Raw genomic sequence first — 21,261 nt, 5'->3', positions numbered from 1 at the left:
ATATTGTAGGTTTTAATTTGGGTAGGGGGTATGTTTCCTGGCCCTCACACCCCCTTGGCCCCTGGGTGTTGTTCTCACCTTCTGCGGCGTGTGCGTCGGGTTCGGTGCACCAGGTCGTAGGCGAAGAGGGCAGGAATGACACGTAGGATGGGGTCCATGGCTGTCCGTCGTGTACCGGGGCTCCGTTTTCGCGTCGGACTCAGTTTTCCGGCTTTTTTTGGCTGCCGTAAAAAAATAGCTGTGTGGAGTGACGAATCGTATTTGCTGGTCCGTAAAACGCTGCCTGACTCCGTACGGACGTCGTCTATGCGCTGTCCAGGATCAGACTCGTAAGTAATTTTTAGCCGTACGGTGTTTTGTACGATTCGTACGGAAATGGTATTTCTGTACGAATTGTACTTGCTGGATTGTACGGTGGATTTCCCGGGTACGAGTCGTACGGAGAATACGCTCCGTACGACGAATCGTACCCGGGTTTTACAGGATCGGAATAGGCACCCAAGTGTCACCATTATATCTTTATTAGTTTCAAAAGTGACATCTTCAAGTTTATTGATGAAGTCTGTGGTATCCTGGAGATATGATGGAACCTCCACCATGAATGGTTTAAAAAAAGAATCCACATATTTTGAAATAGGCTCATTCAGGGAATCGCACCCTGAGACAATCGGCCTTCCTGGCGGACAAGTCTCATTCTTATGGACTTTAGGTAAAATGTAAAATACTGGAATTCGAAGATGCTTATTTTGTAAAAAATTATACTCTTTAGGGCCCAAGAACCCTTGCTCGAAGCCTTTTGTGAGAGTGGCAAAAAGGTTACATTGGAGTTCACTCGTGGGATCTTTAGGAATACGTTTATAACAGGCCGGATCATTTAGTTGTTTGAGCGCCTCCACTGTGTATTCTAGGGTCCCCCAGACCACAATGGAACCCCCCTTATCCGCAGATACATCCAAGCAGGCAGGTATGAATAGTTAGGTGAAGGGTACATACAGGAAACCTGGGAGTTACCATATAGATATAGGAGCAGAAATAAGGACACAGATGTTTTCTTAAGTGGTACTGACTGCGGGAAGGCTTTAAGTAGGTCTTTAGTGTCCAAAGAAGTGTCACTTCATGGAACATGTAATGCGTCAAACACAAACTTATCTTGCTAATTGAAGGGCTCCCCAGCTGCCGTGATTTATCAGGTTTTTTAATTACTTTCGAATGGAAGTTATTTAGTGCTGAATGATCAAAACTATTGTGGAATGGTGCCAGGCATCACACATCTAGACACAGTAAACTTCAGGGTTGTTTGCTGTAAGCAAGTATTGTTTCCCCCTCCCCCCGCACAGTTAGGGAGGTACCACTGTGGTTTTCGTTGAAAGTTTCCGGTATAAGGTTTGATTTGCTGAGCAGACTGAAAGCCATGTTGTTTCAACAAAATGTGGCCATAACTTCAGCCCAAGAGACTTTTGATCTCCAGGTTGCAAGGTCTTCAGCAGAGATACAGGCCCTGGTCCGTAAAAACTTTCCGATCCATTTCGGAGAAATGGTTCATCATATCCTTAACATGTCTGATACGAGTGGGATCGTACACTTATTTAAGCGACTTGGATCAGGACTCTTAGCCTTCTTACACTGTACTTGGAAGCGTTTTTAGAGGGCTTCCTTTGCTCCCGCTTTCGGTAGCGGGCATCCTGATTTTTAATTCTCTTGCTTTGCAATGGACGTCGCAATCACTCAAGAAATGGAGAGAGCACTGCTGGAACAACGTTGTCTTGAGCGTATGGTGTTCTACCTGACTATGCATCAGCTTCGAGAACTGGGTAAGCATTGGTTCCTGTCTTTCAGACGGGTCTGGCTAGACTGTTCTGTCTGTGTTCCGTTGCCTCTCCTGCGGATTTGGCTGCATGTTGGACCTGTGTCTGACACTTCCATCGGTTGCGCCGCTAGACATAAAAGCGCTACTGGTGCCTTTGCAGCCCTACGTGCGCAGTTGTCACCAGCGTATTCCCATGTTGATGACTGCATTCTTGGAGCCTCCACAGGATGCTTCCGCTCCTGTTGGAAGGGATATCGGCTCTGCTCCAGAATTACAGGCATGCAGGCATCTAATTCTTCCCCGGTGGCTGCTGTGGGAACGAGAGATGAACATCTTTGCTCACTCGACATGATACTGGAAGTTCTGGAGGGACTGCCACCTGCAGATACGATGTTCAGCAATGTTGGGTCTTCAGCGCAGGATTCTAAAAAAAGAATTGGCCTCCCCTGTGCTGGGAACTGTTTGGCAACTTTTTAAATATTTACTGAATTGAAGGTCAAAACTGACTTTGTTTTATTTTTTCTTCTCTGCTCTGAGCATAACGGCTTTCAAGGTGCTCAGTGTAATATTACCAACATATACAATTTTAGAGGACCTTTTTGAACGCCTTTTAGGGAAAGAATGACTTTACCTTTATGAACATTTTTTCAGGCTTTTAAAGTGCTTTTAGTATGTTTTATTGTAAATAATATTTATGCCTTTTTAATAGCGTTAGCTTTATCATTACCTAGATGACATTGTTGACCTTTGGATGAGGAGTGGGTGTCATGTCCTTTAGGATGGTCCTGTCCTGTATAACCCATTTTACATACATTGTCCCATCCACACGACAATAATCATTCTAAATAGGTGACCTTTTACCTAGTAGCTTGCTCCTGTCTCTTCGACACCAGGCTCTCGGTACTCTATCATAATCCCTGTACCTGACGTACATAAACATGTCCTCCGGCATTGCAGAATTATTCTGTATAAGGGTCACCACTTTTTTCATCCTTGGCCACCAGCCAGCTGTGCATGATCGCACTTCTTTAGAAAAGCATTGGTGATTGTTCTCAAAACTTTCCTGATTGTCGCAACACAAGGCTGTTGCTGGACCAATAAATACTTATAGAAACATCCTAATCGCCATCATTTGTATTTTCTGAGAGAAAGCAAGCACGAGTGTCTGAACGAAACGTACTGTACTGTTTTCCACGATCCCTGAGGAATCCGGGTTGTCATGTTCAGTTGTTGCCAGAGACTACCTACACCACTCAAGAATACAGGGGGGTGGTAGTGGCACTGTAGAGCTAGCTGGACTAACAGGTGACATATCCTGTGGGGGTGTCCAGAACCAGTTGGGACAGCAAGCCCTCACTTTAGGTCATCCAAAACACGCAGGTCCTTGGGGGCCCCTAGGAACTACATGACAGCACCCTAGCTAAATTATAGAGGGAACTCCGAGAACTGGAGAGAGGCTTTCATGCTGACAAAGATAGGAATAAACGAGCAAGAGTAAGGGAAGCACTCACTGACTACCAAAGCACTGCTGAGAGGGAATGCCTTTTCCACGGGAAGTACCGCAGAGCCAGGAGATACAGGGAAGGGGAGAGGCCGGGAAAAGCAGCATTCATCTGGTGGTTCAAATATAATGTATATGTGGAACAATTTAGTCACTGGATTTGCAGGTAGGAACTGAACCCAAGAATAGAATACCTCTGATCCGAACACATTGTGTACCTTAATCACGCAGGTAACACAGCCACCTGTTAAGGGTACGCCGTGATTTAATAATTTCCTAGTTACTGCATGTCTGCAGTTCTCTGTGATGTTGAGAGCGTTAGCCAATTCTTCTTCCCCCCAGCTACTCGCTGGGTCAGTCATTTTTAGAAGACAAGTTGAGGTAGGGTTTCGCACAATATGGGGAACCATTTATCCTTACAAGCTTGTTAAACCTTCAGCCGATACACAGGATATATCTGCTCAGCTGAGGACGATTCCCCATCCGACTTCAGACGTCTCTGAAAAGTGTGAGTAGGGCTTTCTGAGAAAGCACGACTGAACTACTCAGATTTTTACTGTTAATGTAAAAACCAAACCAACGTTGGCGGCGCCATGTCGTGTAGTTCCTAGTAGTCACCCAGAACCTGCGCATTTTGATGACCTAAAGTGAGGGCTTGGCGTCCCAACCACTTCCGGACGCCCCCACAGGATATCACCCGTTAGACCAGCTAGCTCTACAGTGCCACTACCACCCCCCTGTATTCTACAGAGATGTAGGTAGTCTCTGGCAATCACTGAACATGACAACCCTGATTTATTTATTTATATATTTATATAGCGCACTATGGCCCAGGGGTGTCTAGGCGCTGACATCCACCTCCTACCAGCCATGGGGAATCGGAGAAAAAGAGAACTAATCGCTGCTTATCCTTAGGCCTAAAAAAGCCAGGACTTCAGACCCTTCCTGAAAGGTATCAGGTCTGCTAACTTTTTCAGTGAGAGTTGCAAGTGATTCCACAATCTGGTGGTAATGTATAAGAAGCTTTTTCCACCCCAGTGAGATAGACGTGCCTTGGGAACTTCCACCAGCCGAAGGAAAGAAGACCGCAGCATTCTGGGAGGGCAATCAGATATACAGGACCCTGATTGTGCAGCACCGTCAAAGTGATGCAGACAGCCTACAACTTAATCCTTTTTTCCACCAGGAGCCAGTGAAGCGAATTAAGGGCCGCCTTTGCAGAAGTATATTTAGGTAATTTAAATAGCAGGCTGGCGGCTGAATTCTTCAAAACTTGCATCTTAACGAGGAGGGCTTCATTAATTCCAATCAAATGGTCGTTGCAGTAGTCCAGCCTTGACAGTACTAATGCCGAGACCACTGTTTTCTGTAGGTCAGGTGGTATAAAGCGGAAGGTTTTCCTCAGAATCTTCAAGGTGTACCAGATGGCTGATGTGACTGCATTCACATGGTGGGAGAATGAGAGAGTGGTGTCAAAGATGACTCCCAGATTCCTTACCTTGGGGACAAGAGTGGGGAGAGGGCCAAGGTCGCTAGGCCACCAGTCTGAGGACCAATGGGAGACATCTCTGCCAAAAAGAAGAACCTGATGGCGATTTTGGATCTATGCTCCTTTTCCCGCATTGTTTATCTCCTTTTCTTAGTATGCTACTTACTTGTTTATTGTACTTTTCTCCTTGATTATTTTGTTCTGGGATTAAGGCGTTTATTTGTCTGGGATTTAGGCGAGAATTCCTGTGGTGTATTCTTACTGTTGTCGATATTGGATTTATGTCCTTCCCTCCTTCCTTTGTAAAGCGCTCTGATATCCTTCGGGATCTTGTTCGCGCTATATAAAACTTTATAAATGAAAATAAATAAATCCATTTGCTCACCTGTCCCATACAGGCATGATAGTTGTAAATAGGACTGTGAGAGTCCTCTGAAATGGATACTGTAATCTGAGTTTCATCGGTGTATGACACCATGGCAAAACCGAAGGATTTGATAAGCCTGGCAAGGGGAACCACATATAAATTAAAAAGAGTTTGGCTCAGAGAAGAGCCCTGTGGGACCCCACATGGAAGATTAAAACTTTGAGAGCTCAGGCCATCCATCGCTACAAATTGTTCACGGTTAGAAAGGAATGAATTAAACAATCACAGGGCAGTGCCTGCAATACCTATTTCTTGAAGGCGACGTAGTAGGAGGCCATGGTCCACTGTGGCAAATGCTGCTTACAAATTCAAAAGGATCAGTGCCGCCATGCCTCCCTTATCTACTGAGGGCCTAATCTCTTCAGCATCCGTAATCAATGCAAACTCTGTGCTATGTCCGCCTCGAAATCCATATTGAGATGAATACAGAATGTTGTTATCATTGATGAACACAGTAAGTTCTTGATTCATATATTTTTCAAGAGCTTTTGCTGGCAATGGCAGGCGAGCTATTGGGCGGTAGTTGCCAGGGTCTGTTTTGTCCAGATTAGTTTTTTTAATAGTGGAAGAATGGAGGTCCATAATTTTGGGTAAATACCGGATTGAAGAACAAGATTGAACAGCTCTGAGCTGATCGGCTATCGGTTCGATTGCTGAGATTACAATCTGGGGGGCGGAGGCACAGATCCAATGGTGAGCCCGATTTGGCAGCAGAAAGAAGTTTGACCACCTGCTCGTATGTAATTGTTAGGGACCTCAGGAAGGAGCCCAGAATCCGGTCTGCTGAGGAGCTTTAGCCCAGGAAGATCCAGAATACTTGCCACCTGGGTAGGATTCAGTGTAAAATTGTCGTAAATATCACAAACCTTACTACAAAAGGTGGAAGCCAGAGTATCACAAAAGGCTTGATCCAGAATATTCTCTTTGTAGACCTGCACTTGGCTAAGTTTTTGATCTGTGAAAACTGTGTTTTGGTATTATTCTTGGCTTTGCCAATAGTCTCTGAAAAATACTTGATTTTTGCAGAATGAATCCTACCTTCATATTGGGTGAGTGTTTCGCTATAGCGCTCTTTTTCCTTGGGATCGTACTTGAGTCTCCAGCGCCTTTCTTGCCTGCGGCACTGCCTTTTAAGAAGGCTAAGCGAATCCAAAAACCATGGTTCAGTGGGGGCTGTCCTCGTAATTTTTCTCAGTTTTTGGGGGACGGTTGCCCGTACTGCCTACCTGATCCAGTCATGGTAGTCTAGGGCTGCTCTCTCTGGAGCAAGGGATAGGGGTGGTCTATTATGACTAAGTTCGGAAAATAACTCAGTGTGATCGAGGCGATGCCAGAGAAAGTGACTCTGGCTTTTTGTGGGCACCTGCATGTTACTTGCAGAAGATGGCATGGTAGGCATGAGCAAGACTGCTGCGTGGTCAGACCAAAGTAGTTGCAGGATGCTTTTAAATTTCAAAAGCGGACAATCTGAGAAAACCGCAACCAGTAGGTGACCGGCTCTGTGAGTAGGGCCTTCTGTCAGCTGTGTCAGACAAACGCTCGTGAGAAGGTCCATCAAAGCCTTCGAGTCATTGTCCTGTGCATTATCTAAATGAAAATGTAAGTCCCCGAGTATGGTGTAATCCTTGAAGTTAACTTTATGTTCTAATAATTGCCCCAGGGATTGTAGGAAATTGGCCCCAGGTCAAGAGGGGCAATAGATCAACATCCAGTTGAAAGAATGGGTGTGACTAATAGCTATTTGGAAAGTGAGTGCTTCACATGATGCTGCCACGGGGATATCATTGAAGGTAGCTTTTAAGTAGTAACTATAAACATCTGCGAGTCCCCCACCTTTTTTCCCTCTACGGTCCTTCCTAAAGATGGCAAAACCAGGTGGAATGGCTACCACTAGGTCAGGCCCTGAAACTTCATCTGCCCAGGTTTCTACAACGAATAGGATGTCAAGCCTCTGCTCTTCGTAAAAATTGGCAAATTCAAACTTATGTTTGATAAGCGAGCGTGCATTAATTAACGCACACTGAAGCCTTGACTGGCCTTAAGGGATGTCCCTCTAAGTGTGCTTTTGATATTAGAAAGCTCTAGGTTGCATATTAGGCACACAGAGCGTGTAACACTATTAAGACTAGGGCATGCACAGTGCAGACTGGGTATAGACAAGGCCAGCAGAGCCTCTCGGAAGTAAGTATGCATATTGATAACGGGCTCACAAGAAACAAGCAGCGGGGCTGGCGCAGTGCGCGGTCCGTGCACGGACAGGCGGAGATGGGCTTGCCTTTGGCACGCCGGAGGCAAGCCCACTGCGCACGACCGCTACGCGTCTGCGTCAGGGCCGATTTAAGTAAGGGGCAGGCTCAGCCTAGTTTGTAGTGCTAGAACCGCCAACCGCCCCAATATGGCGGCCATCGATGCGGCTGTACTCTCCTTCCCGACTGCTCTCTCCACACAAACGGCCGTCAGGCGCCGCGGTGGACCGGAGAGTGGCGGGAAAAGTGAGGTAAGTGCAACTAGGAAAAAGCATTGGCATAGCCAATAGGTCTCGCCTTTGGGACCTTATAAGAATTTAGTTACGCAGCGCAATATCCTTGGTGCAACAACATCAACTGTTACATGGCAAAACACTTATAAGGTCCCAAAGGCGGTAGAGAGGTAGATAGAGATAGAGAGAGGGGTAGAGGTAGAGGTAGCGAGAGGTAGAGGTAGAGAGAGAGGTAGAGGTAGAGAGAGAGGTAGAGAGAGAGGTAGAGAAAGAGGTAGAGAGAGGTAGGGAGAGAGGTAGAGGTAGAGAGAGGTAGAGGGAGAGGCAGAGAGAGGTAGAGGTAGAAAGAGGTAGAGAGGTAGAGGGGGAGAGAGAGGTAGAGAGAGAGAGGTAGAAACACGTTTATGTTCAAACGAAAGCAACTTCCTGATAATAACTCACGGCTTGCAGAAGGGAAACATGAGTACACATGCTAGGTACGCAGCACGTCAAAATATATCGACTAACTACCATGCCACTAGACAGGAAGCACATACAACCTCTACATAAGGATAAACAGTGGAATTGTGGTGGGCGTAGTTAAAGCACTTGGTATGGCCATAGAAAGAGGACGTACATGAACGGACTCCGCACAGTTGCCATCGTTGAACTACGTGTAATTTATTTTACGGAAGGGAATGGCTAATAAAAGGCATCAATTAAAATCGCAGGCACTTCAAAACAGTACAGGAATTGCCACACAACGTTGTAAGCCATGGCAATTGCGTTTTCGTTTAAGTAAAATGCACAGAAATAAGAGTTAGAGGGAATCCCAAACTGTGCCATTCAACAGAGTACGGAGCAGCGTCTCCTGCTCCTGCAGCTGCCCTGTTAGCTCTCGCTATGCTGTGTGAGGGTGCAGACTGAGCCCTGAGAGGCCAAGTGACTGCGAGGGAGGATCGCGCTAATTACCCGCCGCCACCGCCCGCAGCAGCTGTTTTGAAGCACACTCATGCTTGTGGCGGCATCCGCCTTGCGGGAGCGAGCAACAGCCAATTAGCATGCGCGTCGCTGCTCGCTCCCGCAAGGTGGATGCCGACACAAGCTCAAGTATGTGCTTCAAAAAAGAGCAGAGCGACTGCTAAAGGCCCTCCTAGGCAGCGCATGCGTGCTGCGTAGCCGAGACCTAAAAATGAATGAAATAAATCTAAAATATTGATGCTAAAACTTTCTAAAAACTAACTACAGGGCTAAAATGCGGGCTTAGCTGTAGTGTAGTTCCTAGAGTACCTGCGCTGTTTTTGGATAACATATACTGTGGGTCAGGTGGTAGACTGATTCTGTGCACCCTCACCGCGTATATTAGCCTATCTCTGCATTAGCTAGCTCACAGTGCACTAGAATCTCCTTTTATCAGAGAGATTTGTTTTTGGCAACCTCAGAACACAACAAACCCTGATTCCTCAGACTCGTGGAAACAATATACTACTTTTCACCCAGCCACTCGTGCTTGCTCCTTTTGTCTCAGAGAGATACACGGAAGAAACAGTTGAGCGTGTTTATAATAAGAATTTATTGCACTGTTGTTCTTCTTGTGTAAAATATATACGCTGTTAAAACTGTTACACAGTAGCAGAGAAAAAGGATCAGTAGTACAGTGAATAAAAAGGAATAGAACAGTTCTATCATTTTGCAATAGTCATGAACATATACATGAATATAAAATGCATTTATAAAATAGAGCGCATACTCCTAAGATGCCTGTCTAGATGTACCTAAGTGTACCTAGCATGTGAGTAGGTGCGAAAGAGCTAATAAGCCTGAGAGCCTAAAAGTCTAAGAGCCAAGAATCCCGCTAGGATTTAGTCTAACCCCATTACCTGAATAGTGAGAGTGTGGGACTTCGTCCTGGACTTGAGTTGGACCACTGTCAGCTGGAGTGATTGCATGTCGGAGCCTCAGCGTCTCTGGTCAGTGTGTCGGCCTTGAAGTCTCGGTTCCCTCCTTTCTACTGATAGCAAGAGGTGCTGTATTTATACAGTCCATGTGAATGTGTTAGCCATTGTTCAGTATGAGGATGACGTTGGAGATTAAACCTTGTGCGTAGATAGGAGAGTTGAAGTATACCCCCTGGAGAGTGTTCTCATAAATTATTCATATGTGCTAAGGATGACGTCTTAGCAATATCGATTGGGAAAAACCCACCCTCGGCGCGGAACTAGGTGAAAGGTTTAGTCCTTAAAAGGCGTTAGTCCTTCTAAGGCTCTATGTCCTTATAAGGCATTCTGTCCTTATTTGGAGTTATGTCCTTATAAGGCTCGTTCATATGAAATGAAGGGGAGATGATGTAGGTAAAGTGTATGATGTTCCCTAGACCTATATTAGGGTACCGATATGAAATATAACACCCACTCTACCTAATACTTAACAATAATAAATCACAATTGAGATACACATTTATAATGGTGTCAGTGCATAAGATTATCAATGTCATTTAAAATGTTTCTAAAAACGTTAAAAAAATCATTTAAAACCAGTTTAAAAATGAGGCAAAAAATGTTCTTTGTTAAAGTTTGACTTTTGTTGTAAAGTTCCGCAAATCACAGTTCTAAATGAGTTTGATCACTCAAGTTGAACTACTGCAAGCGTACTTAGAAGGCCATGCTTAGTTATGAAAAGTGTCAATATGAAAAAGTTATTTTGAGAAAAAGATGAAAGAAAACCTGATTCGTTCCCAGCACACAGTGAGCCAGATTCAGATTAAATGTCCTGGGTGGGAGACATAATATTATCGCTGCCTGCTGCCGCAGAGCACAAACACTGTAGTACCTCGCATAGCACGTCAAGAGTGCACAGATGAAATTCTGCGCTGCCAACAGCTGTTGGAGAGGCAGCCAGTGCTGTAGTCGATACCTCGGTGCCAGTGCTGGAGCTGAAATTCAACTCAGTTGAAAACGACACCTGCGGGTCCTCGAGGAATGCATATGTCAAGATGGGGATACGCTGAAGACAGAGTTGAGCATGGGACCGCAGTGGTTCCAGCCTGGAGTCTAAGTACGCCGGCGTCTCCATTAGAGGTGTCAGACAGATGTCCAGCTCGCATTCTCTCTGCAAAACAGGCATCGGAAAACAGTTCTCGAAGACTGGTCTGAACGATAAGAACCAAGTGGCACTTAGTTCTCATAGGTGAGGTGCACCCAGATGTTGTACCATGCGCTCACTGTAGTATCTCTCCAGGAGCGCTTTTGTAATCTCGCTGGCGGATGGTCCGTCCATTGCGTAGCAGGTAGACGATAATCAGGATTCCAGCTAGTGCGGGCAGGATCAGAGGTAGACCCCCGAACATTCTTCCAAATACGGAGTGTATAAAGTTAAGAATAACTTTGAGGATTGTTTGGAAGGTGCTAAGGAATCCTGACCCTATGGTCTTAAATAGGTGTACAATGCCGCTCGTATCTGACATATTGACGATACGACTCACCATTTCTATGAAATGTAGGTGCATTTAGTATGTATTAGCGCCTGTATCTCTGTCGAGGTCCTTGCAGCTTGAAGTTCAAAGGTTTCTCGAGCTGAGTTTAAGGGTACGGTCTGCTGTAAAAGCACGGCTTTCATTCTGCTTAAAGCATCAAACTGTATAAAAGAAACATTCAGTGAAGGCCATAGCGGCGCCTCCCTGACTGTATTTGTCGGAGGAAACAATACAGCAAGTAACCCTGGTGTTCACAATGACCAGATATGCAATGCCCGGGAGCATCCCACAACAACCTTGATCGTTCAGCATCAAGTAACTCCCATTCGAAAGTAACTCAAACGCTGGTGTGATCACGGCAGCTAGAGTTCCTTTCATGTGGCAAGACGGATTTGCTATTGAACCATTACAGGCTCCGTGCAAAACGATATATTGGCACATGAGAGAACCGCTTAAAGCTTTCTTGCAGTTTGTCCCACTAAGAAACACTTCTCGATCCTCACTCCAGCATCAAAATATATATGGTAAATTTCAGGATTTCTTAATGTATTCTTTACCCAATTTTTCATATCTGCCTACCTGCCTTTACTCAAGGCAATAGTGAAACTGAAAGGTTGTGACCGGGAGAGTGATTTGGCCATGAAGTAGCCATTCTGTTGATGGTAATTCAGCCACTGTGAATGGTAGCCTAACCAGTTTTTCAATTTGCAGCATTGTATATTTAGCTCCCCTTTGTGCCATTTCTATCTGTGTATCAGTTAGATTGTATTCTGAAAAAAGAGACGTACTGTTTATAAAACGCCAAGGCACAAATCCTGCACGCAAAGATTGCAGCGTCCATCTTAATAACATAATAGAACGTAACTGTGATTGGCCTTGTTGTAATATGGCTAAATCCTGTTCTAGTATGTCAATAGCAGAAGATACAATGTTGCCCAATGAATATATTCTGGAGGTCAAAGTTGTTAACCCATTATCCACCACAGCTAAAGCTTTTTCTAAGTTTATACGGTCTATTTCCCGTATTCTCTCTGCGGCTTCTTGTTGGGAAATCTTCCAGATTTCAATATAGGCAGCATAAATGCCTGCATATATGAAACGTTTTTGACGTTGTTTCCATGTCCTAGTAAAAAGTCCCTAAGATCTATGTCATGTGAGAGTAAAGATAAGTGTTGTTTAATTTCTGCAAGTGTTGAGGTTTCTAGCCAATCTAGGCACAACTTCCCAACACTGTAGGATGTCTCTACCCCTGGATGTTCTCTCTGTACATAACATGGGTCTGGCCCATGCATGCGGAGTCCCTTGGTGATGTTCAGGAACCGTTTATGACATGTGTTTGTGTCTAAGGGCCAAACCACCCACTCCTTCCAATTTGGGTCTGATCTATTGTACTTTAGTATGTCATCAACTGTTGCCCATTCCTTTATAGAAGAATTCTGCCACCCATAGGTTGGTGTAGGAAACCTTGGAGTGTTCAGGTCCTTTATCTTGGCTATTCCAGGACAGGATGTCCGTTGCACAGTCTCAGTTTAAACAAGCATTGGCATAGCCAATAGGTCTCACCTTTGGGACCTTATAAGTGTTTAGCCATGCAACAGTTGATGTTGTTTTACCAATGATATTGTGTTGCATAACTAAATACTTATAAGGACCCAAAGGCGAGACCAATTGTCTATGCCAATGCTTGTTTTAGCTATCTAATTTACTAAAGGAGGCGGGCGGGGAGGTTGGGGGCAGTCAGAACAGCAGAGGCAGCAATGTGTTAGGAAGCGAGGGGGCTGGAGCGTGGAGGGACAGAGCGCCCGACTGAGGTACCACTAAGAGCTGTGTGGGTCTCAGTAATGGAATAGACAGTTTTAGAGGTGTGAGGTGTATTGGCAGAGCGCTGCACGCGCCCCTATAATAGAAGAGCAGGGCAGGACTGAACGTGATTGCAGAGTTGTGTGGGTCTTGTTTCTTAAATAGCAGGCGCCTTTCGGTACATTACTGAGGAGAAATGGTAAACGGGCGTATCGTTTATTTATACAGGTCAGGACTGAGGTGCACTGTCGGAGCTCTGCATGTGTACTAGCAATCGAATAGCGAGGGATGGCCGCGGAATAGGGTTAGGGTCTACAGGCCAAACCTGCAGACGAGGCTGCATTGCACAATTACAGCGCTTGTACCTGGAGGTCGAAGCGCTAGGGCTCAGGGCTGTGAGGGCTCGCTGCCTTCCATTTATGGCCTTCTTTAACTTTCCGCTGCAAGCGAGGGAAGGAGGGGTGTTTTTTATGGTCGCATTAAGGCCCATGCCATGCATCCTTGCTGCGCCACTGCCCTATTGATGTGCATTGGCAGAGCTGTGCGTGCGTCCCGGTGCTGTTATAAGGACTAAGAGACGTGTTTGACATGCAGAGTCACAGAGCTCTGACTGAGGAGACTTGGGAGAGCCATTGCATGTCGGACCTATGGCATGCAAATAAGGATTGAGATGCACTGTCAGCTCCATTTGCATATTTTAGGAAAGAAAGGGTGGGTCGTGGATCTTGATTGAGATACATTGGCAATGCTGTTTTCATGTCCCAGTAATGGAAGGACAGGGCACCCTGCAGACTAAGATTGAGACGCACTGGCGGAGCTGTATGCGTGCTCAGCAATGAAAAACAAGTAACGACGCATCGGTCGGCGGTAGCTCACGTTCTGAAAGCACGTCCATGGTGACTGCTGAGTGCCAATCACCAGAGTGCGAGGGACCCTCCTGATTATTGTACAGCCCAGATTTTGCGATTTTAAAAAAGTGTGCGCATGAGCCTTTCTTCCAAGGTTCTGACCAAACAAGATATTTTCAATAAAGTTTTTGTTTAAATAAAGAAGTCTGATGTTTTAAGTCTTTCTTTAGTCTGTATGCGGAACTAAACATCCGTACCCAAGTAAAATTAATTGAACTAATTGTTCTGAAAGCACGTCAATTATTGTGATGTGTGTATGTTCTGCCAGTAGGTTACAGTAAATGTTCTAATAGGGACCAGCCCATGGTTTACTATACATTTCCTTAAAGGATATCAACCCCACGGTTTGACGGCAAGAACGAGAGCGCGTATTTCGGCACTGCGTGCTAGATGTTTCCCTTTTTGATAGGTTTTTATTGTTAAACCTATAAATAAGTTCCTCACGCTGCAGTATTTATTCGACAGGTTCCTAACGAGGAGAACCTGGCAACCCGCATTTTGTTTACCAGCCGGATAGCCCAGTTGTTGTGTTCAATTCGTTCCGAAGCGGGCGATTCCTTTGAGGTAGTTGCCTAGCCGACCTATTTATTTGTTGGTGCGGAGAGGTTTCCCGAGCAGAGGGCTAAACCCAAACAAGAACGGTATAGGAAAGTGGTAATGGGGAAGCAGCATCGACAACTGAGGGAGCTTTTCTTCGAGCCCTGAAAGGAACAAGAGGAACGTGTATCAGTATCCTGATACCTGTCCGGTTTCCCAATATTATTCCTATTCCTAAGGTTGTACCTCTTTTCAGAGTGCTCCTGTTGAGGAGACCTACCTCGGGACTGAGATCTCTTGTCTTTTGAGTTTTCTTTTTTATTATCCCACTTCTTTTGAGAAGAAGTAGGTGTCTGCTTAGAAGTGTCTTTTCGGGACTGCCCTGTAGTTGAGATTATAAAGCTCTTCCCCCCAAACTTTCCCTGCCTAATTCTGCATACACAGTTTCAATTATTTTGAGTAGTTCATTCTCCTGAATTAATGGAGAGAGCTCCCTTAGGCGTTGGCGGATTGCCACTGATGCTGCTTCCCCTTTAATGTTAGCTAGCATTATGGCTGATACCTGGTCGTAGTTATTTAATAACTTCATCCCTAAGTTTAGGGCAGGCTCGGCTCCGTATTCATTTTGTATTTGTCTTAATACATCTGCTATTACTGCTAATGAAGGAATACCATGGGTTCTGGTATATATGGCAGTAAAGACTGTACCCCAAGAGGTACAATCCTCTAACTGTAGTGTAATCCCCATGGGCAAGCAGATTGTTAAATTCTGTGTTTTTCAAATGGTGTTGTATTTGGGAATACTGCTTCTAACTGGGTTATTTTCTGAGGTACCCAGAAAGGAATTTGTTCACGCTTTGTGGGCACTTTGCCCATTACCACGTGTAATGTTTGTCGAGTAATTTTAGTACCTGTCCTCTGTGTAGGAGCTGCATTAGGTGTAATTACTGTAGGTTGGACCGCTAGTGTCCTCAAGACGAAGTGTGTCATGTTTCTGTAAAGTTTTATCAACTCTGTGTTGAACAAGCAGTTCATCATGTGTCATTGTGTCAATGTCACGATGTGGTGCATAGGTCACTAATATCGGCCATGTTGCTCCTGGTCTTCCTAAAGGACCAAGCCTTGCTCTTGTTGTAACGTGGGGTAGGGCGCCATTAAACTAGAAAAAATGTTCCTGGTAGGTAAGCGGTATTTCAATCTCTGCAAACGGGGTGTAGACCGCTGGAGTCTCTTCATGTGTGTAATAATGAAAAGTATTTGTTACGGCATTCGCTGCTGGGAATGTAATCCATGAGTAGAATACCTCTGTTTTGAAATCTTTGTGTGCCTCTATCACAAATATTACTACACTTCCTCTGGGTGGTAACCCATGTTTGACGAGTTTAACTGTCAATGTGTGTCTTACATTGGCTGCAATCTCAATTGCATTGGCATCGTCTTCTTCAGACTGATTAAGTGTCTGGTTTATTGGGTTTAAGGCTCCTTCTCCGTTAGACATCGTGTTTAAGACACGGAATAACTGTCCAAGGAATTTTAAGATAAGGTTTTTTGCACAATTTGGGAAAATTCCTTCAAGCTTGAATACCAACGTCCAATAAATAGGATATCTCGCCTACTCCGCTGTGGCGGAGTTTTTGTGCCCACCCACTCCAGATGTCTCTGGTTTTGTAAGTAGGGTCTCTGAGAATAAGCATGACTGAGCTACTTCGATTCTACTGTTAAATAAGTACCATACGGTGGCACCATGTAGTGTAGTTCCTATAGTACTCTTCATGCTGGACCTGTTCTGTTTTTGGATAACATATACTGTGGGTCTGGTGGTAGACTGATTCTGTGCACCCCAACCACGCTTTTTTTTTTTTTTTTTAAATCATCAGACCCCAATTGGAATAGATGGTTGGTTTGGCCTGTGGACACATATGTGTGTCAATCTAGATTGCTGGGCAAAACCAAAGGGTTTAGGATCAATAGGCCTGATCAGAGGTATGCACAGTCAGAACACTTCGGGTGGTGACATCCTATAGTGTTGGGAACTTGTGACTTGATTGGCTAAAAAACTCAACACTTTCTCAAGTGAAGCAATACTTGTCCCTTCTTTCTGATGACATGGATCTCAGGGATTTTCTATTAGGTCCCCAGAACCCACATCAAAAGCGCTTCTTTTATGGAATATACAACGAGCTATGCAAAGTTTCTCAACAGTAAGCTGCTGAAAGACTGCACAAGATTGATACGGTTAATTTAGAAAAGGCTTTGGCTGTGGTTGAGAATGGTATGACCACATTATCATCCAGAATGTATTCACTAGGCAACATAGTATCTTCTGCAGTTGACATAATACAGAAAGATATGTTTATTTTACAACATGGACAATCACAACTACTGTCCAGGGTATTATTAAGCTGTACGCTTCAAACATTAGGTTCTGGACACAACCCGCGGTGATATATCAACAGCACAAGTCTGTTTTTTCTGCCTGTGATCTAACGGAAAGACAGATGGAAATGGCATGAAGAGATGCGAAGTATACCATGTTGCACATTGAACTATTAGACCAGTTACCTTCCACCGTGGCTGAGACACCATCCACAGACCGGATAATCTATGGTTACATCACCATACCAGTCATGACTTTCCAATTCCTATATTGTCTACAGTACCAACAAGTAGGCAAATATGAAACGCTAGGGGAAGGTTATGTTCATGAGTACTGGGAGTTACAGTTCATGTTTAGATGCAGGAATGGGGACACAGAAGTTTTCTTTAGTGGTTCCGACTGTGAGGATGCTTTGTTTGGGTCCCTGGTTTGCTAGGACATTTCACTTCAGGGGGCATGCAACACTTTAGTTGTGAATGTGTCCTGTAATCTGAAGGGCTCTCCGGCTGCCGTCATTCATCTAGTTTTCCAACTGCTCTCGGATGGAAGCTATTTGATGCTGTATGATCAAGGTTGCTCCGAAATGGAACAAGGCTTCGCTTATCTGGTAACGGTTAATTCCATAGTCATTTGTTTATAGACAAGTACTGTTTCCATCTGCCCGCGCAGTAAGTGAGGCAACACTATGGCCTTCGATAAAGGTTTCCAACATACGTTTTGATTCTCTAAGCGAATTGAAATCTATGTGTTTTCAAACAAATGTGGCCTTTACATCAGCCAGAGAGACGTTTGATCTCCAGGTTGCAAGGTCCTCGTCCGAGATACAGACGCTACTCCATATTAACTTCCCGCTGCATTTTGGAGAACTGGTCCACCGTATCTTTATTATGTCTGATGCAAAGTGAATAGTGCATGTTTTATAAATGTATTGGCTCTGGAATGGTTAGAACCTTTTAGACATTTTTGGGAGTTATTCCATCATTCATACACTCCATGTTGGGAAGCGTTTTTGGATGTCTCCCACTAGTCCTGCTACTTGTGGCGTGAATCCTGATTTTAATTTTTCTGCTCCAAAAATGGACATCCCAGTTCAACCCGGAATGGAGACAGCACTGCTTGTGCTCCAATGCTGTGAGCGCCTGGTACATTGCTTTGGCACACCTCTGCATCGTGAACGAAAGAACGAGCACTGGTTCTTGTCTTTCAGGCCTGTTCGGCTTCACTGCATTCAACATGTATTCCGTTGCCTGCTGTGCAGCCATGAATGCGTATTGGATTTATGCCTCCGATCACAATCGGTTGCTCCACTAGACCTTGATGCACTAATGGACCCCTTAAAGGCCCATGGGTGTTGTTGTCCCTAGCGTATTTCATTGCTGATGAATGCATTCTTCAAGCCACTCTGAGATGCTTTGGGTCCTAGTGAAATGGTTACCGGATCTACGATACGTTGACAGGATGCAGTCCATCCCTCATCTGCTGCTGTGGGAACTGGATGGAATCACCTGTGCTTCATGAACCTGCTTCGAGGTGCGACCCTGGGAACATCGTCTTTGGTTGCGAGCACCAGCTATGTTGCATCTTCCACTCGGAACACATAAACAATTGGCTTGTCCGTGCGGTGGGAACGATCTGAACTGTTTTTCAACAAAAAGAATCAAAATAGTTTTTTTATTATTATCATTTTTCTAGGCACCATGGCTTTCTGAGTGCTTGGTAGTTTAAACAGTATAATGACTTGTAACGGCTTTTATGAATATTTTAAAGGGCAGCTTGTTTTTAAATGATTTCAAAGATGGTTTTAGACCTTTTTAGTTTTCATTTCATATAGCCTGTTGGCTTTTAGATAGCTTTTATAAATCGACCCTTAGTATGAGGAGTGGGTGTTTTGTGCCCGGGTTAGGCCCAAGCAAAGGAGCTACACATTGTTTTACATTGTCCTAATTTTGCACAATAAGATTTCTGCTGTGACCTTCTGCACATATTTGCGTGTGCGACAATGTTGGATACGTTTCTCTGAAACTACTTTGTATACACAGCTGGCTTTGCATAATATTATCACTATGCCTCGAACACCATGTACAATGCCTCTTAACGCACTGTGTACAAATGTCGTTCTATCTTCATCCACCGGGCGAACGAGCTATTTACATATCTATACCATCAATAATCTATAAGTACATTGCAAGGATGCTTTCTATTATAAATAATGAGCATCCCAAAAGAGTGGTACAAAGGGCAATTCGGCTGACACCGAGGGTCCCTGCATGCTGACACTTCACCATGTAGCGGTCTGACATCTCCGTGAGGGGTGTCCAGTTTGTGACCAAGACGGGCTCCTACACTCTCTCCCGCCAGGTAATGAGGTTGGATCGTCCCTTTGGGGGTGATTCTTGGCTTCACAGCTACACACAGTCTAGGCACACTCAAAGTAGGGTTGCATAGTAGGAGTATGCCTGATTACTGCCGTGTTTATTCGCCTGCCTATATACAGTGTTTTAGCACCATGGTAGAACTGTAGCTACTATTTACTTTTGGTGCTTGTAATCCCTTTCAACTGCTTCTGACTACTGATTATCACAGCACATGTATTCTATACAAGAATAACATTGGTTTAATAAATATATTGAAAATGTCCCAGTGTGTATTCTCTGGATATTTTGCTGAGCACGAATAGGCACGAGTGACTGAGCAAAAGGTTCTGATCTGTTTCCACGATCCCTGAGAGATCAGGGTTGTTATGTTCAGTGGTTGCCAGAAACCGTTCGCTCCTTGGTAAGATTAGGGGGGATTACGGTGGCACTGAGAGCTAGCTGGTTTCTAGGCCAACATATCCTGCGAAGGTGCCCGAAATCAGTCTAGGCACCTCACCCAAAGTTTATGTTGTCCAACATCCGCGCAGATCCTTCGGATCAGTAGGAACAACACAACAGTGAGCCTCAACCGAGTCCCAAGGCTGCAGTACCCAGACTCCGGTACTAGGTGGCGTGCCTCAGCACAGCCCCAGGGCTGCAGGACCCAGACTCCGGTACTAGGTGGCGTGCCTCAGCACAGTCCCATGGCTGCGGTACCCAGACTCCGGTACTAGGTGGCGTGCCTCAGCACAGTCCTATGGCTGCGGTACGCAGACTCCGGTACTAGGTGGCGTGCCTCAGCACAGTCCCATGGCTGCGGTACGCAGACTCCGATACTAGGTGGCGTACCTCAGCACAGTCCCATGGCTGCGGTACCCAGACTCCGGTACTAGGTGGTGTGCCTCAGCACAGTCCCAGGGCTGCAGGGCCCAGACTCCGGTACTAGGTGGCGTGCCTCAGCACAGTCCCAGGGCTGTGGTGCCCAGACTCCGGTACTAGGTGGCATGCCTCAGCACAGTCCCAGGGGTGCAGTACCCAGACTCCGGTACTAGGTGGCGTGCCTCAGCACAGTCCCAGGGCTGCAGGACCCAGACTCCGGTACTAGGTGGTGTGCCTCAGCACAGTCCCAGGGCTGCAGGGCCCAGACTCCGGTACTAGGTGGCGTGCCTCAGCACAGTCCCATGGCTGCGGTACGCAGACTCCGGTACTAGGTGGCATGCCTCAGCACAGTCCCATGGCTGCGGTACGCAGACTCCGATACTAGGTGGCGTACCTCAGCACAGTCCCATGGCTGCGGTACCCAGACTCCGGTACTAGGTGGTGTGCCTCAGCACAGTCCCAGGGCTGCAGGGCCCAGACTCCGGTACTAGGTGGCGTGCCTCAGCACAGTCCCAGGGCTGTGGTGCCCAGACTCCGGTACTAGGTGGCATGCCTCAGCACAGTCCCAGGGGTGCAGTACCCAGACTCCGGTACTAGGTGGCGTGCCTCAGCACAGTCCTAGGGCTGCAGGACCCAGACTCCGGTACTAGGTGGTGTGCCTCAGCACAGTCCCAGGGCTGCAGGGCCCAGACTCCGGTACTAGGTGGCGTGCCTCAGCACAGTCCCAGGGCTGTGGTGCCCAGACTCCGGTACTAGGTGGCGTGCCTCAGCACAGTCCCAGGGCTGCAGGGCCCAGACTCCGGTACTAGGTGGCGTGCCTCAGCACAGTCCCAGGGCTGCAGGACCCAGACTCCGGTACTAGGTGGCGTGCCTCAGCACAGTCCCAGGGCTGCGGTACCCAGACTCCGGTACTAGGTGGCGTGCCTCAGCACAGTCCCAGGGCTGTGGTGCCCAGACTCCGGTACTAGGTGGCATGCCTCAGCACAGTCCCAGGGGTGCAGTACCCAGACTCCGGTACTAGGTGGCGTGCCTCAGCACAGTCCTAGGGCTGCAGGACCCAGACTCCGGTACTAGGTGGTGTGCCTCAGCACAGTCCTATGGCTGCGGTACGCAGACTCCGGTACTAGGTGGCGTGCCTCAGCACAGTCCCATGGCTGCGGTACGCAGACTCCGGTACTAGGTGGCATGCCTCAGCACAGTCCCATGGCTGCGGTACGCAGACTCCAATACTAGGTGGCGTACCTCAGCACAG

This window comes from Triturus cristatus, chromosome 12 (assembly GCF_964204655.1).
Source record: "Triturus cristatus chromosome 12, aTriCri1.1, whole genome shotgun sequence".
In the NCBI taxonomy this organism is placed as follows: domain Eukaryota; kingdom Metazoa; phylum Chordata; class Amphibia; order Caudata; family Salamandridae; genus Triturus; species Triturus cristatus.
Note: the sequence above shows the minus strand (reverse complement) of the source record.